General features: G+C 42.0%; 1 long non-coding RNA gene across 1 annotated transcript in view; it reads left to right on the top strand.

Moving 5' to 3' along the window:
• The first annotated feature begins 335 nt into the window (after positions 1-335).
• The window catches only part of LOC144791033 (uncharacterized), a 140271-nt gene continuing 121135 nt past the window's right edge, over positions 336-19471 (top strand). Inside the window, exons 1-2 of the long non-coding RNA XR_013602280.1 lie at positions 336-546; positions 2668-2784. This is a non-coding gene — a long non-coding RNA (uncharacterized LOC144791033). The remainder of the gene's footprint in view (positions 547-2667; positions 2785-19471) is intronic.

The following is a 19471-nucleotide window of genomic DNA, read 5'->3' as shown; positions in this document are numbered from 1 at the left end:
GCTAAGGTAGGTAAATGAGGATATACTGAGTTTTAAGGGGATCAGTAAGATCATAGGCTCAGGTTGATTAACATTCATACACAAAAGCTTTGCAATGAAAGGTTAAAACTTAACCCATCTGTATTTGTCAAAGGTCACACGCAAACATGATGTCATGTGGGTGCTCAGACAAACGAAGCCTCTTTTCTGTGACGTAACGTGGCAAAGCAGAGCAAGACCTGCCTTGATTGCAGGAGCAGTTGGTGACCTTTCAAAGTGGCGGGGCAAGCGCAGTGTCCCACTACCTACAAAAAAACAAAAACACATTTTGCCTCCCTTTAAAAGCCCATACAAAAGGGGGGGCGTGGCTTGGCGCCCGACGGTATGGCGGCACCCGTGTGAGGCTCTGCGGAAGCCACGGGAGATATACCGTCCGCTGTCCGTCTTTTCCTGCTGAAGGGTTCATTTTGAGCGTCGGAACACACCCGGATACCGACGCAACCGTCGGACCTGTGCCGGGATGCTCTGCCAAGAAGAACTTTGCCGCAGAGTTTAGCTTCGCCTCAGGTACGGACACGGCCGCCATCTTATGACGCCGCATACCTGCAGCCGTCTCTGCCGCCTCATGAAGTTCCTTCTTTGACTGCTTCGCTTTCCCACTTGAACCCCCGCAGCGTCCAGCATCTTTGTGACTTTTCTTTTGGTCTGGGAATTACCTTCTCTTATCCATCTTACAGAGACTGCTGATGGTTACATCCTCATACCTCCCGACCGCCATTTTGTGGTATCGTAATTGCGCTACCGCTTTGTTCTATGATACGGCGTAGGAGTGTATTGCATCTTTAGTGGATACCCCCTTTATTTTCCTACTTGCTGCTGGACTGTACTTACAAGTTTTTCTACTGATGAGGTGCTTCTTTACTCAGTTTTTTCAGCATGATAACGCGCTTCTTCTCTGTCAGTGCAACCTATATTTGCCTCACTATTTCCCACAGTGAGAAGTACTAGTATGTCCTTTTTGTCATATTCTGGCCCATAGCTTCGGTTTCTTGTCAGATTGCCGTTGCGTCATTGACCTTTTGATGCCAGTTTATGCCTTCATTGCATTAAATTGATACGCTCTGACTGCAACATGCTCCTGCTTTCACACCAATAACCAATGTTATCAATGCTGCTTTTCACCACGTGGATTTTGGAGTTACTGAAGACCTCGACTTTATGTGCAGTGATGAGTCGCTCCTTGGTGGTTTTTCTTGGATGAGTTTCTAGTACTTCTAATCCTGCGCATATTTACTTCTGAGGGCTGTTACTCTCTTCAGTCTGCGACTCCTGAGATTTTCTCTCACATACCTACTTATGGTTTTTTGCCCGATGATGACCTCCTCTGACTCAGCGTAGGGGCATATTCCTTATCTACGGCTAGCTCTGCAGTTTTTTCACGCCTCACTGTATCGTTCTATCCTATTGCGCAGACAGTACGTGTTGCGCAGGTGATTTCACCATTCCTTGGTTCTTATGGGACGACTTAAGCCGATGTCACGCATACCCTCCAAATCATCTACAAAGGTGGCCTTTGTGAAGAATTCTAAAGTGTTTTCTGCGCTCTCCAAATTGGAAGATTCTATCGCCTCGTCTAGATCGGATGCAGTCATGGATCCTCCACCGCCAGCATTAGGGAAATCCACCACCAAGAGATTGAAGAAAGACCCTCCTTCGCCACCCAAGCAGTCCACATCTGTCTCTATGGAACTCTTGTTGGAGGAGATACGATCTTTTCGCCCTTATATGGAGGAAATTGGGACTCTGCGTCCTTTCTTGGAGGACACTAATGCCAAGCTTCAGGCTCTCACGGACAGTTGGTCACAAATTGATACAGAGTCTCATTGGTTAAACAGTCTGTTACCTCCTTCCAGGAAACTCGCACCAAGGTCTCTCATCTAACTACACTGGTGGATACCCTCCAGAGGCAGGTGGAAGAGTTGGAAAATAGAAACAGGCGTAACAACCTCCGCATGTATGGCTTGGAGGAGGGTCTTGAGGGTACGGACTCTATCACTTTCTTCAAATCTTTCCTTCCTAAGTTACTTTGCCTGCCAGAAGGCACGTTCCTTAATATTCAGCGTGCTCATCGACTCGGTCGCCCACCTACCTCCACCTCCACAGCACAGCGCCCAAGAGGTGTTATCCTTTACTTTCTGGAGTATACTGACCTTCTGAAGGTTATCATGGCTGCCAAGGCTTCTCCCAAATTAACATGGTCGGGCTCCTCCTTGTTCTTCGCTCAGGACTATGCTAAGGCGACTGCAAACTGCCGTAAGGCCTTCCTCGGCATGAGAGACGACCTACGTTCCATGGGTGCTAGATATGGCCTGTACCATACTTGCCTGTTCAAAGTTACCTACAATAACAAGACGACCATGTATGAAGATCCAGTGCGTTTACAGAGTTTCATTAATGCACATAAAGCCACCGCCATGGACTCCTCTGGTCCTTCCTCTTCTCGCCCTGGTTGAGCTGTCTTTTTGCTTATCCTCACATTGCTCATGTTTGCTCATGTTTTTGTTTTCTCTTTTACACGTTGATTTCTCGAATGTTACTCATATTTGATTACGCAGTTGTTGATTGTTTGCTCTCTCTTGATGTAGATTTGTAACTCATCTCTTTTGTCTCCCCTCTTTGCCTTCACAGGATCTTTTCCCTGTTTGATGATGTCTCCCTGACTCCCCGCCTAGCCGTCCTTGGATGTGTTGCCTTGCCTTCGTGGTTTCCTCCCCCCCGACTCCTTCTCGTCTCCTCCTCTTGTAGGTATGTTTATCCTTTGTTTCTTCCTTCTCCCTCGTTTTCTTATGTTTCCTCACCTTCTTCGTGTGCCTCAATTTCCTTGGTTGTGCAGTAATCATCACTTTCTCCTCTCAGGCTGTACTTCTCTTTATTTTCTTTTGCTTCTCCTTTTGACCTTCCTACACTCTTCTCTGATTTCTATTCTACTTTTTCTTTCAGCACACTATTTTCTTCTCGTTCATTTCTTCCTTCTCGCCTTTCTCTTATTCTTCATTGTATTTTTCTTTTCTCTTGATTTCCTTTCATTCATGGGTTTCTACCTTGGTTTCATTTGTTACGAACTCGTTACATTACTGTATATGTTATGTCCTTGAATATAACTTCCTGGAATGTTAAGGGTATCAACTCAGCAATTATGCGTCTACGTATTTTATCTGGTACGCGACCGGTTTCGTTATGGCGATGGAACTTATCATGGCTCCTACAATCCTCTATTAAATTACATATCACTGAGTGACAAATGGATTTAGATGTACAAGAATTTTATGGAACAATTTTCGCATCTGTAATTATAAGGCTTTAAGGACCAATGATTAAGGATTTGACGTTTTTATTGATTCATATGAAAATACGCCACTCACCATACTATTTTTCTTTGCCTTGAAAAAGCCCGCGGAGGGCGAAACGCGCGTCGGCTGTGACGATGTGGCAAGAGAGCAATCAATAAATAAGAACTATAACAACCAATGGACTTTGTGCTATCTGAATAATTGCGTGGACTTGAAGAAAATTGAATTTATGAAGTGTTTTGTCTTGAAACCAATTGGATAAAAGTAACTAGTAGGGATGTGCACTGGTATAATTATCTCTACGTATTTTATCTCTACGTATTTTATCTTACCTAGCCAAATTGAATGTTGATATTGCGTTTCTTCAGGAAACTCACCTTTCTGATACATAATCTGCTAAACTTAGGAGAGGATGGGTGGGTGAAGTTTTTTATTCGCAAGGTGATGGTAAACGAAATGGTGTTGCAATTGTTTGTTGCAGGTCTCTCCCTTTCACAGTCATTTCCCAAGAATCTGATACTAATGGCAGATGGACGCATGTCAAACTATCACTTAGAGGTGTTACAATATCTCTTCTTAATGTCTATGGTCCCACCAGTGGTGAACCCCTTTTTTGGGCTGAGTTGTCTCAACGCATCACCCAATTCATGGACGATAATTTCATCCTTGCAGGGGATTGTAATCAACCCTTTGATCCGTTTATAGATAGGAAATCTGATGCCATCTCTGTCCCCACTAAATCACACAAACTTTTTACCCAAGCTACATCTCAACATAAGCTTGTCGACTCTTAGCGACTCTGCAATCCGACTCTACAGGAGTTTACCTTTTATTCACCGTATCATCGCTCCCAATCACGGATTGACTACATTTTTCTTTCCCATGATCTTGCTCAAACGCTTAATGTAGCGGAAATTGGTCCGATTCTGCTTTCGGATCATGCCCCTGTTGTAGTCAGCCTTGATGTGCTCCCTAAAGTTGATGGGCCCAGGAGATGGCGCTTTAACAATACTCTCCTCCTGGACTCCAAGTTTTCCACCTCCTTTACTGCCTTTTTTGATGATTTTTTTCTGTTTAACGATGTTCCGCCCATTTCGAAACATACTGTCTGGGATGCTTTTAAGGCAGCTGCACGCGACTTCATTATCAATTATGTCGCAAAGAAACGCAGGACTGCTCGCCAATTTACTAAAACCCTCCTTCTTGACATTAAGAGATTGGAACACGCCTATTTCACCTCACATTCCAAAAATAGTCTGACAGCTCTGGTCGCTGCTAAGCTTAAATTTAATGAAAAGTCTACTGAAGATGCTTCCCTTTATTTACTTAAGTCAAGTGCTAAGTTCTATGGTGGTAGAAACAAAGCTGGGAAAATTCTTGCCAATTACCTAAAGGTCAAGCACAACAAGATGAATATTGAATCTGTTTATGACACCAATGCACACTTACAACACAAAGATGTCGATATCCTTGCTATATTTTCACACTTCTATGAGACCTTATACACCTCTGACACCCAATCCTCTCCTCACTCTCTTACACATTTCTTCTCTACTATTCAAACACCTGCTCATTTCTCTCTTGATCTTTCCTCTTTGGAGACTGACATCTCACAGAAAGAATTGCTTACCGCGCTCCAGCATCTTAAACTTAACAAAGCTCCTGGTCCTGACGGTTTTACCGTTGAGTTTTACCTTCATTTCTCCAAGTTATAGATTCCGAAGCTGCATTCCCTTCTCCATTCCTTTGCTGATTTAGGTGCCTCCTCAGGGTCCTTTTCAGACGCGCACATTTGTTTAATACCCAAACCTGGGAAAGATGTGCAACATTGCAAGAACTATAGACCCATCTCCCTTGTTAATATTGATTATAAAATCTTCGTCAAGTCATTGGCGATAAGGCTGGATCATTTGCTTCCTGACCTCTTAGGAGAAGAACAATCCGGCTTTGTTAAAGGTCGTTACATCACTGACAACACCAGGCTTTTATTTAACATATTGTCAAAATCATCCCATCTCCAACATTCCCTTGCGGCGATAGCCCTAGATGCTGAGAAGGCATTTGATAGGGTTGAATGGCCCTATCTCTTCCACACTCTCGGATGGTTTGGGTTCGGCCCTAAATTTATTTCCCTAGTCTCATTGTTGTATTCTTACCCACGGGCTGCAGTTTAGGCTAATGGTCAAATTTCCCCCTACTTTGACCTTGGCAGAGGAGTTCGCCAAGAATGCCTCCTCTCACCTTTTCTTTTCAATCTTACTTTAGAACCTTTCCTATCCAGACTACGCCAAAACCCCGACATTCATGGTTTTCAGATCGTGGAATCCTCCATTAAACTTGCTGCTTATGCAGATGACATCTTACTCTTCATCTCGAATCCCATGGTCTCCATTCCTGCTTTTTTCGAGGAAGTACGGAATTATTCCTCAATTTATGGCTATAGGCTCAACAATGATAAGTGTGAGATCCTTCCCCTGACAAAATTCACCTTTAAACCTGATTTTAGCGCTTCCAATTTTACCTGGAGCCCTTCCCACATTAAATATTTAGGATTGCACATTACCCCTTCCATCCCCGACACTGTTTCCCTTTGCCTCACTAAATGTACTCAGAAAATATCCGACCTTACAGCCAGATGGCATCCTCTTTACCTGTCTTGGTGTGGTCGTTTAGATACCATTAAAATGATGTTATCACCCATTGTTCTATACATACTCTCCAATCTCCCCATCTCTATCCCAGCCAAATTTTTTAAGAAAATCAATTCAATCTTGTCCTCCTTTTTATGGCATAACAAAAACTCCAGAATGTCCCTTGCTAGGCTCATTCGCCCCGCTTCTGAGGGAGGAGTTAATTTTCCGGACCTTCCGGCTTATCATAAGGCTTTTTTGTCACTACAAGCTTCCTTTTGGTTACAGGACCCTGATTCCCCCTGCCCTCTGTGGACTAAGGTTGAGGGCCTTTTCCTCTCCCCTTTCTCATTTGCTGAATATGTCTCTTTTTCACGCAAACCCTCCTCGATTCCCACTCTCATTCATAAATTCACGGTCAAACTCCTTTTATCCTCTAACCCTCCCCCCCTGCGAATATTGCCGATTTCCTCTCATCCACTATCTGGCACAATAAATGCCTTTTAATCCGAGGTAAACCCTTTTACTGGAAATCTTGGAGATCCAAGGGATTGTTGTGGATATTGCAGCTCTTCTCACACTCCACTTGTATTCCTTTTCACACCCTATGTTCCACCTTTGATTTGCCCTCCTCTTTTGCTCCCAAATATCTTCTCCTCAAAGCAGCGGTCATGGAGGTTTATTTGAGACTCTTGCAGGCGACCCCTCCTCCTACCTCACCTGACCTTACTCTCCAACTTCACTCTGTCCTACAAGCTCTCCCTAAAGCTTCTGTTATTTATAAGGACCTTCATGCACATACACTCCCCAGACCCAAATCCAGGGTGGAGGAGCATTGGGAAAATGATCTTTCTACATCATGGCCAGTATCTCTGTGGGACAAGATTTGGACAAAAGTTCGTAAAACCTCTAGGGCGGCATCCTTGACGCAATCTATATTTTTTATATATAACCGATTGCTTCAGACTCCTTCTACCCTCCACAAACGATTCCCTGCCACCCCAGATGTATGTTGGTCTTGCTCCTTACCTAATGCCACTCTGTTTCATATGTTGTTCCTATGCAAAAATGTACATACCTTTTGGTTACAGGTTTGGGCACAAATGAATGTTATTTTTCACACTTGTATTCCCTTCTCTCCCACTCATATCTTTTTGGGAAGTCTTTCTCCTTGTTGGGACGAGACTGATCTTTATGTTCGTATTGTTGATTTACTACTGGCTGTTGCGTTTCAACAAATTACTATTAATTGGAAATCTTCTTCTACCATTAATTTCAAAGCATGGCGGTATAATGTTTGTCACAATCATAGGCTTGATACTGCTTTTGTCTTTCCTGCCCAGATGGCAGCCAAACGTGCAGATTTATGGCTTCCTGTTACAATGTATTTGGATAATTGTACAACTCGTTCCTTTTGCCTGCGACCTGCTCAGCAGGAGGTTTCCAAACCCCCTTGATGCCCTTTTTCATTCCCCTTTCTTTGTTACCATATTTACCTGCATAACCTCATTTGCATTTACTTTTATTGTATAACTATTGTACCCTTTTTACTTTTTACTGCCCATGATAAGTTTACTGTTATTCCTTCAAATCTACAATGTATTCTGATTTTTCTTCCCATGCTTTCCCTTCCCTCTCCCCCTCCCTTTTTCCCCCATAATTCTTTTACTGTATTATGTATTCATACCTTATATTATGATTAATACATTTTTCTTGAACTTAAAAAGCCCATGCAAAAAAACATCCCTCCTTCAAAAGCCCAAATAACAAGCCTTTGCAATGCAATAGGTCTCGCATTTACGCAAGTTTGAGCTATTGGCATTGTAAATGGCAATGCCTTTTATTTATGTTATGGTTTCTAAAACATAAATAAAAGGCATTGTCATTTACAATGCTAATAGCTTAAACTCTCGCAAAGTGAGACCTATTGCATTGCAAATGCTTGTTTAAAGGAAGCCCCAGACACTACTTCCCCAACCTACCAACCTTCAGCGATAGGACAAACTGCAAGCTTATCTTAACAAGTCCATACCTGAATACACCGTGCTTCAAAGAGCAGCACATGCGCTGCCCAGGATCGACCTAAAAAAGTCTCTGTCTTATTAGCAGTATACAATATGGTCGGGTATACAGTGAAGAGCTGATTCTGCAGCTAGGATGGCTAGAATGTTCAGGCAGTATTGGATAGTTGTTAGGGGCTATTAATTCGTTGCCTTTTAGAGGAAAAGGAACATTCTTTTCTGCTATAAAAAACTGTAATAGGTGTCAGTTATAAAGGGCTTTTATGTTAAGCGCTACACATGGAACATTGTTTAATGTTTTGATACCTAGTGTTAACTGGTACTTTTTTTCAGTGAACTTAGATGGTAGATTGACTTTGTGTGCGTGCAGGTGTATGTATGTGTGCATGCATGTGTATTTATGTGTTTGTGTGTGGGTGTGATTGTATGTGTGTGTTTGTATGTGTATGTATGCGTGTGTGTGTGTGTGGGTGTGTGTCTTTCTCTGCAGATTATAGGTTCACATCTCTGCTGGGCAGACTCTGCCTTTCATCCTTTGGTGGATGATTGAACTAGTGACGCTGGTCATTAGACCCTTCTTGCACTACCTTTGGCAGAACTTCATCTGCTTAAATAAACCAAAGATTTACTGATGCTTCGATCTGTTTATAAATTTCTTTTATTTGGTAATATATCTTTTCATTTCCTCATGATTATCTGAATGTCCATTATTTGCATTTGCTGTAAGCAATAAATCTGCCTTCATATTTATTAACAACCGATCAAAAATGTTTGTAATCCAAACTTAATGAAATTAAACTGATTCAAAATCAAATCCCAATGCATTTCGGGAATATTTCCCTTCGTCAGGGGAGCTGAAGAAAATGTCAAAACAATAATACCTTGAAAAGGCCGTTATTCAGCACTTACAACTAACATGACAAAATTCTCAATTTTAAAACATTGTACTCTTAGTGAATACTGTATCATGTTTATGGCGCAAAAAACTTAACCATCAGAGAAATGCTACACATCTTTGTTGATGATAGTGAATGCAAAATAGAAACTTACAATACACACATCAATAGTCATCATTATAATGCAGAGTTATAACAATAAACAAGAAACAATAAGCCCAATCAAGTGTGTGTACGTAGATACTCTCAATGTGTTTTAACCAAAAGGAAGGGAATTTAATGAATGGGATTAAATCACAAGAACCTGTGGGGAACTGTGAGCAGAAACTCGACATTAAAGTGAATAAAGACTGAGGAGATCCTCTCTATAGAGGTGAAATGTGAACATAGCGGCATGGCATATTTAACCAATAAGGATAGTACTCAAATTCTAAGAAATGAAAACCAATGTTGCAAATAATATGGAAAAAGCTCATGGATTAAAATATCCCATAGGGCACCTAAATCAGGGTAGTCTGAGAATAGGTATATACTAGTTAAATTGAACATAGGGTGAAAAAATCACCCGGCTGCGCTTAGGTAAATCGACATGTATAACCACTGTGGTGATATGTTCCTAGAAGCCCTTTCTAAAAATAATCTGAAATAAACAAAACCATAAAAACTCAGAAAAAAGAAATTAATCAAACCTTCCACGAATATGGTCAACGTGCATATAAATATCACAACGAATATAATCAGTAATTAGATACTGAATGACGTATCGTCAGCTCACGACGTAAGGATGAATAGGTCCACCCTTGAAAATATAATATAATATAGTGAGAGTAAAGTGGTTATCTCAAATCCAGCCTATTGCATCGAATCGCCAAAGAAAACTCAAAGCTATCGACTTACCCAAAAGTCAAAAGTGGACTCAATATTATTTATAGACGCGAGAAATAATGTGCCCCAGGCAACTATGTATGAACGCTACAAAACAAAAATAAATAAACAAGTTTGTCCACCTACACGTTATGATGGCGAAAGGTAACTCTCCTAACTTCCAAATTATAATAAAAATACCTGATTGGAAGAACTGTATATCTTCAAGACGCTGACCTATAATGGCATTGAAGTGAAAAACTTCTATCCAATTTCTGGTTAACGATGCTGAAACAATAAATGCACAGCGAGAGATAAGAAAATCTAGTGCTATACAGTCTGTGAACTGATTACTTCTTAAGAACCCTGACTATGCCTACCTCTCTCAAAAACGAATCGTAAACGAATCCTGGCGTCCACTCTCAAATTCGTGGTCCTGTACGTCCGTAAAAAAACGCGGGTAAAAATAAAAATACGACTCCCTCCTAAGTAAACAAAATTACGCGAGAGACGATGTGCTATACACTAAAAACGGACTAAGAATGCCCAAGCATAATTCGATACGTAAGGGGAAAATGGAACAATTATATGTTTAAACGAAGCCATGTGTGCTCAGTCAAGCAATATAAATGCAAGTGTCAAGAATAATACTGATAAACAACGTGACTTCATGTAAAAACTAGACGACTAGTGTACTGTACAAAAATGTATAGAAGACGTGAAAAAAACGCCGCCATCTTTGAGAGATGTACCCTCAACTGCTGAAGTCAAGTATTACTTGATAGGTGTACCGAGCTTCTACAATACCTCAGCCAAATGTTTACATGTCAATAGTATAATAGAGTTAGCAATGATAGTGTGTGCATAATGTTGGTGCATGACTATCATTGCTAACTCTATTATACTATTGACATGTAAACTTGGGCTGAGGTATTGTAGAAGCTCGGTACACCTATCAAGTAATACTTGACTTCAGCAGTTGAGGGTACATCTCTCAAAGATGGCGGCATTTTTTTCGCGTCTTCTTCTATACATTTTTGTACAGTACACTAGTCGTCTAGTTTTTACATGAAGTCACGTTGTTTATCAGTATTATTCTTGACACTTGCATTTATATTGCTTGACTGAGCACACATGGCTACGTTTAAACATATAATTGTTCCATTTTCCCCTTACGTATCGAATTATGCTTGGGCATTCTTAGTCCGTTTTTAGTGTATAGCACATCGTCTCTCGCGTAATTTTGTTTACTTAGGAGGGAGTCTTATTTTTATTTTTACCCGCGTTTCTTCACGGACGTACAGGACCACGAATTTGAGAGTGGACGCCAGGATTCGTTTACGATTCGTTTTTGAGAGAGGTAGGCATAGTAAGGGTTCTTAAGAAGTAATCAGTTCACAGACTGTATAGCACTAGATTTTCTTATCTCTCGCTGTGCATTTATTGTTTCAGCATCGTTAACCAGAAATTGGATAGAAGTTTTTCACTTCAACGCCATTATAGGTCAGCGTCTTGAAGATATACAGTTCTTCCAATCAGGTATTTTTATTATAATTTGGAAGTTAGGAGAGTTACCTTTCGCCATCATAACGTGTAGGTGGACAAACTTGTTTATTTATTTTTGTTTTGTAGCGTTCATACATAGTTGCCTGGGGCACATTATTTCTCGAGTCTATAAAGAATATTGAGTCCACTTTTGACTTTTGGGTAAGTCGATAGCTTTGAGTTTTCTTTGGCGATTCGATGCAATAGGCTGGATTTGAGATAACCACTTTATTCTCACTATATTATATTATATTTTCAAGGGTGGACATATTCATCCTTACGTCGTGAGCTGACGATACGTCATTCAGTATCTAATTACTGATTATATTCGTTGTGATATTTATATGCACGTGGACCATATTCGTGGTTGGTTTGATTAACTTCTTTTTTCTGAGTTTTTATGGTTTTGTTTATTTCAGATTATTTTTAGAAAGGGCTTCTAGGAACATATCACCACAGTGGTTATACATGTCGATTTACCTAAGCGCAGCCGGGTGATTTTTTCACCCTATGTTCAATTTAACTAGTATATACCTATTCTCAGACTACCCTGATTTAGGTGCCCTATGGGATATTTTAATCCATGAGCTTTTTCCATATTATTTGCAACATTGGTTTTCATTTCTTAGAATTTGAGTACCATCCTTATTGGTTAAATATGCCATGCCGCTATGTTCACATTTCACCTCTATAGAGAGGATCTCCTCAGTCTTTATTCACTTTAATGTCGAGTTTCTGCTCACAGTTCCCCACAGGTTCTTGTGATTTAATCCCATTCATTAAATTCCCTTCCTTTTGGTTAAAACACATTGAGAGTATCTACGTACACACACTTGATTGGGCTTATTGTTTCTTGTTTCTTGTTATAACTCTGCATTATAATGATGACTATTGACGTGTGTATTGTAAGTTTCTATTTTGCATTCACTATCATCAACAAAGATGTGTAGCATTTCTCTGATGGTTAAGTTTTTTGCGCCATAAACATGTACAGTATTCACTAAGAGTACAATGTTTTAAAATTGAGAATTTTGTCATGTTAGTTGTAAGTGCTGAATAACGGCCTTTTCAAGGTATTATTGTTTTGACGTTTTTTTTTTTCAGCTCCCCTGACGAAGGGAAATATTCCCGAAATGCATTGGGATTTGATTTTGAATCAGTTTAATTTCATTCAGTTTGGATTACAAACATTTTTGATCGGTTGTTAATAAATATGAAGCCAGATTAATTGCTTACAGCAAATGCAAATAATGGACATTCAGATAATCATGAGGAAATGAAAAGATATATTACCAAATAAAAGAAATTTATAAACAGATCGAAGCATCAGTAAATCTTTGGTTTATTTAAGCAGATGGAGTTCTGCCAAAGGTAGTGCAAGAAGGGTCTAATGACCAGCGTCACTAGTTCAATCATCCACTTCAACCACTGTGGAGGGTGGCTCCTCCTCCCCTCTTAGCACGCCAAAATAAAACTGCGTTAAAAGCTTCAAAAACAAGTTTAATTATCAACAAAAGGAGTGCACCGCTCAACCCCCTTCTCAACTTTCATCCTTTGGTGTCATTCTCCCTCTGATACATCTTTGGTTTCACACGAGTCTCACTGTGCAATTAGGCAGTACCTGCTGCGTCTGTTTGCCTCACGTCCCCACCGCAGACCCTAGACTGAAGACACACAGCAGCGGCCAGTGCTGTGATGCTAAGCAGTCTGGCTGGCCGCACAGTCCCAGCGTGCCACCCTGGGTGCCGGTGACACTTCTTCAGTTTGTTGGAGCAATACACACATGGTTATTATCGGCGCTATGTATTTCAGGGAGGGAGAGCGTGCTAGCTGCTTTCCTCTCACGGAGGTTGCGAACTGGCCTTATTTGGGAGGCCACTGCCCATCTTCAGCTGTCTGTCTCTGGTGGGCTTGACTGAGGTAATGAGCAGCAGAGGTACCGCAGAGGGGTGGCAGCGGGTTTGGGGCAGCGGGGGTGGCAGCAGGGGATATTTCATTCACGTGGCTAATACCACAACCTGAATTCTGTTTTGAGACTTGACATATTGCCCGCTTTGCAGTATCCCTGGTTGGCATGCTTGTGAACCCCAGTCCCTGTTCAAGGGCATGGGGAGGTGCGCGGGGGCCAAACCGTATGAGTTGCCAGTGAACACGCCTGGCACTGGGCCGTGGTGAGAGTAACGGAGAAACTTTCTTTCTTCGTATCGCTCTAGTATCTAAGGTTGTGATGTATGTCAGTGAGTTGAGCAACAAAAGTAAGTGTTTGTATGTGTGCGTGTGTGTGTATGTATGTGTGTGTGTGCATGCATGTGTGTTTGTGTGTGGGTGTGTTTGTATGTGTGTGTGTGTATGTATGTGTGTGTCTTTCTCTGCAGATTATAGAATCACATCTCTGCTGGGCTGCCTCTGCCTTTCATCCTTTGGTGTCATTCTCCCTCTGACATGTCATTGGTTTCACACGAGTCTCACTGTGCAATTAGGCAGTACCTGCTGTGTCTGTTTGCCTCACGTCGCTACCACAGACCCTAGACTGAAGACACACAGCAGCAGTCAGTGCTGTGATGCTAAGCAGTCTGGCTGGCCGCACAGTCCCAGCATGCCACCCTGGGTGCCGGTGACACTTCTTCAGTTTGTTGGCGCGATACACACATGGTTATTATCGGCGCTATGTATTTCAGGGAGGGAGGTGCTAGCTGCTATCATCTCACGGAGATTGCGGACTGGCCTTATTTGGCATGCCATTGCCCGTCAGCCGAAGCAAGATCAGGCAGTCACGTGTACAATTAAAGATCCGACAACCTCTCTTAACTCATTCCTTTCCAAGGGGTTGAATCTAGATGCTAAAGAGGTGTGGTGATAAGGCAGACCCCTTTGCCCTCCGCATTCAATCTTGCACCCCGAAGCCCTGAAAGGAATAAAGTGAGCTGCCTACATCCTATTTTCCTTAAGAATGTAAACAGTAACAGCAAAATCTGCTAAATCAGGCCATAATCTCATAGGCGCGGGCAAAGCAGGATTTCTTGTGCCGCCGACTGAGCCACGATTCTCTCGCTGGCAGAAGAAATTCATATTAGGGGAAAGACTCCATATTGGAGCCTTTCTTTTTGTGAAAGAATGCAGGCTGGGTGAAAACACAGCACTGTCAGTAGGTAACAATAGTCTCCCCCCTGTGATGGGGGCACTGAATCTGTAGCGCAAGGAGCCCCGCCATCTGTGAATTGTGCAGCCCCCCCTCAAGTTTCATTACTCCCCTATGCACTGTATTTGTGCATAGGTCAGGCAGGTTTAGGCCTGTATCAAACTCCAAAGCAGGAGTCAGGGACACCGCACCCCCCAGACTGTTGCAATACAAACTGTCCCAAATGGTAAAACAAGTAATAATAACACGCACAAAATCAAAACTTGTGGTCACGTGCACCACAGAGGAGCCGACGCTGAAATCGAAATCAGTGGTGCGTGCGTACCACAGAGGAGCGGGGGCAAGGGAGCACAGCAGCGAGGCGAACGCGTGCTGCTGCGCATGCTAGACACCGGTGCGAATGGGCAAAGCAAAGGTGGGACATATGCCCGCCTTTGCCCAATTACGTGCTGTATTTTGTTTTTAAAAGAACGCTACAACCAATTGCAGCCTGCGAAAGCAAAACCACATGCACAAGCATGTGGTCAGCTTTCTGAAGCCCATACAAGAGGTCTTGCGCTGCAGGAGCACTACTGCACACTGCAAAGCTAGGTGCAAGACCTAAAAACTACTTCTCCGTCCAAAATAAAACAAACAGTACATGCATTACACATTATATTAATTAAATAAAACTAAAGTGTACTTACCACGGGCTCTGCATTCTCCTCGCTGTCCTTCCGACGACTGTGGAAAGAATCCACCTAGCCAATCGCGATGCTGCTCTCATGCTGCATGAGAGCAGTGCCAGGATTGGATGGAGCGGGTCGGCCTAACACTCCTTCAGGCCCTAGAGGCCTGTGCTTGGTTTCCACCCAGCTGTTAAGACAGCTGGGTGGAGAGCTTCAAAGTGAGCATGTCACCGGCCAAAGTAACACAGGGACCACTACGCCAGTCCTCCTGCTGCCAATCAGCAGCAGAAGACAGCCCTCCTGGCTCAAAGGCAGGCGAGCAGCTGCGGCGCACCTTGGTTAAAAATAAAATGGCAATCAAATTATTTTATTGCCATTTTATTTGTAACACTTTGCGAGACTCACACAAAGAAACCACCGCTGCTTGATTGGAATTTGAACTCAAAGGACACAGGACAGTTCAAATGTCTATGGACTAACCACTGTTCATGGGCAACCCACTTAATATGTGTAGTCAAATTACATACACACATGTAGGAAAATCACATTATTTTCCTATTTTCCATTATTTGTGGATTCTTTCACTGGGTGGTATAATTTCTAACATAGTCAGGCCACGCGATATTACCAGATAGCTCTTTGTATGGAATCATATGGGTATTTGAGCCTTTACTGCATCTTTATGTCCCCTTTCCATACAATAACAGGGGTTTGTAATTTCACAATACAGACCCATTGGAGGTACGCTAATATCAACATTTTTGCACAAACATATGTTTCCTCTCAAAAGTTGATCGAGGCTTCTGTATACAATGCTTTATGTTGTGCTAAGGGAAGAATGGGAAATCTTGGGCTATGACCTACAGTTTCTGGTTATTGTTCTGGTAAAAAGACCTTGCCCCCTAGAAAGGACATTTTCGTCTTGGCAGAAGCATGAAGCACAAAAAAGGCTAGAGATCGTTTCAAACCATAACAACTAATATAATTGTGGAAACAAAATACAAAATCTAAAATTAGAGTCCCAAGAACATTGAAATGATGTATACAAATATTTATTGGTCTAAATCAACAGTCAATTGTGAGGAATGCATCTATATTGTTATTGGTAATGTTATTGTTTAGACATCAGTGAAATATCATGTTAGAAACAGTGTAAATCACCTCTTTCAAAATGAGAGCATGTCCTTAAGAACTCTTGCCAAGGTTAACTACATTGTGATTATATTTCTGTGTTACAAGAACAACGACCTTGGACATGACCTTGGTTTCTGACATGATATTCTACTTACCAGTTAAGCGGTATCTCTATCAGAGGTACAGTGTTAACCCCTTGAACGCTCATGACGAGCTCAGCTCGTCATGACCATTGGAACGCTTGCACACTGGGCTAATTCCCTTGCTGTACGAACGTTCTACACAAACGGGTGTGGTCATGACGAGCTGAGCTCGTCATGAGCACACGACCACCGTGGCTCATGACGAGCTGAGCTCATCATGAGCACCGGGGCGCTGTGCGCGCCCCCCCTCCCCCCAGCACAGTGGGGGAATGAGCTCCGCATGCAAGGGGTTAATGAAGTTCATCACATTTATGACATCAGCAATGAAATAGGTGAATCCTGATTTTTCAAAATATTTAATTTAGTGGACCCTATGTTGTTCAAGTATTGAAGACGACATTCTCGAGGTTAAGGTAAAGAGTGCCGGTCTGAATACAGTAAATATAAAAGAATACAACAAGGCTGACCTACTGTGCCATAGACAACAGGGTTAAGAGAGTTAATTGGCAGAGAGCAAAAAGGTTCATCCAACCTTTAACGAGCACCACAGCTGTGGTAACCCTTATCCTTCTAACCATATCATCAACATTTATTCAAGCTATGAGTATGTCGAACGGCCTCTCCCTCATAAATACCCTTCATTAGAAAAAAACACACCTGCAACCTAAGTTCAGACCCTTGTTTAAGAACAGTAACACTCACTCCAATCTCCAGAAGCTTTCTCTCCACCAGTTTTCACCTCTTCCCTTCTTTAACCCCCAGTGTGGTGACCCTATTGCATTTACCTCCCTTTTCTTACCATACCATCTCTCCTAATTCTTCACCCTCACAAAATCCTGCCTGTGTCCCCACCTCGTACCCTATCTCCCATCCCCCTCAGCCATGCCTTCTCACCCTCTTGCACCTGCTCCCAGCCCTACACTACCATCTATTATGTTCTCTCTAGCACCCGCTATTTCAATATTACTCTAGTATCAATATACCACCTGTAAGCACCAGCCTACCACTACCCATATCACATCCCCAGCACCACATTAGCATGCCACTAGTGACATTTTACCAACCCTATTACAACATTACCACCTCCTAGCATTCCAAAGCCACAGCCACCCCAGCACCACACAGCCATCTGCAGCACTACAACAACCCACCATGGCGCTATATCCTTCCACCACCAGACTAGTATAAACAAATATTACCACACAGCACAAACCCCACAGCAGCACTAACTTTCTGCGCACATCCAAACACTGCACTTTCATGCACATCACCACATTGTCCCACCACCACACCATGCCTACCGTCACACTAGAACCCCAATATCACCACACAAATGTCTCAGAATCGCTGCACTAACTCTACAATACTCAATATTATTCTTCCACCACCATCACACAAATACCCCTATGATCCCCAAAGCACCACCTGCCTCCTCCCACCCCTTCAATACAAGATTGCGAACTACCCTACAGCTTTCTAGCTGCATGTTACCTCTGCCCAGTTCTGCCCTACCATTTTTGCACAACAACAAAAGTACGCATCAGCACTCCACAACCACTCACATCAAGAGCTCATCCCATCAACAGAGTACTATTCAATATCCTTAACTAGACTACTACTTCCCTGCTGCAATGATGACAACCCCATTGCAACACTATCATCACCATACCTATAGAACTACCAGACAGAAAAACAGCACTCCTCTTGTATTGTCCTCCAAAATCACATCACCTCTTCAAAGGTAGGCACTGCCATCTTCCACTACCACCCAACTGGATCACACTAGGACACTTCAGGACCACCCTTCCATCCCCAATACTAACACTGCTGCTCTCTGGACCACCTAACTCTTCCTTACACTCTAACATGCTTCAAAAATATAAACAATTATCCTTTGTCACGTAGCAGAAGTTAATTTCAAGAGCATCCATCACCTAAAAAACAAAAACACAATGACCGCCCTGAGGTAAATAGAGCCCAACAAAGTTTACTGATCAGTCAGCAACTCAAACCACTTAAGCTGATCACCCATAACGTCATGTCCCTTACTTACAAACTCGAAAGATGACCCTCTACTCATAGATACACATGACGTATAGATGGTAACCTTGATTTAGAAGTCCCAGGGCCAATTTACTGCTTCTCTTTTAGGATTACATGTCAGCATTCCTTAAAGGTTCACACATCGGGGTCGATAGCCTACCTTTTCATCCACAACCTTAGGTAAACTCACTTGGATGCAACATGCAAGTTCAATGGACTGTGGCAAGATTTACCTTCGAGCACCTTGGGATTATTCATAACACTCACACTGACCAATATGCAAGTATGCTTACAAACAATTGACCATGGTACTAAAAAAGCATTATGAATTGCTTTTTAACCCAATGCAAATCGCAGAGGACAATGATCAACTGAAATAGTGATGTCTCAGATGTAAATTGATTATATGTAAGTACCACTTTAGTTACACTGAGTTTTCAGTGACCGATAGTCAGAGACAGATAGTGTTCACTTTTGGTACAATAAATGTATGAGCTATGTAAGGACTGCGAGTGATTCTATGATAAAACTAAAGGATCTTGTACTATTGCATAAAAACCCGATGAAGAAGTTAGCATGGCACATTAATAAAGAGTTTTACGTTTAAAACATGTTACACTAATAGCTCCTTGTTTTTAAATCATATAATTTTTCATAATATATACTTTCACATTCCTGTAAAAATATTTTCAAGCTTCTTAATGAATGTTAACCATATTGTGAATCTGGTTTAAGCCAGTGATGTTTTCTACTTTTTCTCTGGAAACTGCATTAATATCATTACAGCCATACATACAATTATAAACACCCTGTCTACTACCAGAGGCCACCTGAGGCTCTTCTTATCTCCAATTCTATTCTCTCAAACCCCATATTAGCACAAAGTCAACAAGGTGTCCAGGGCAACCTGTAACGCAACAGATTAGTACTTCCCACAATTTGAATATCTCCGAATAAATGCAAAAGCAGATGCAAATCTCCATTGGCCCTTGAAATCTACTGCTCCAGGCTCTATTGTCATTGTGTTTACTTCACATGTGCACATAAAGTCCAGAAAGT

Source organism: Lissotriton helveticus, chromosome 11 (genome assembly GCF_964261635.1).
Source record: "Lissotriton helveticus chromosome 11, aLisHel1.1, whole genome shotgun sequence".
Lineage (NCBI taxonomy): Eukaryota > Metazoa > Chordata > Amphibia > Caudata > Salamandridae > Lissotriton > Lissotriton helveticus.
This window is presented reverse-complemented; position numbering and strand designations above follow the sequence as displayed.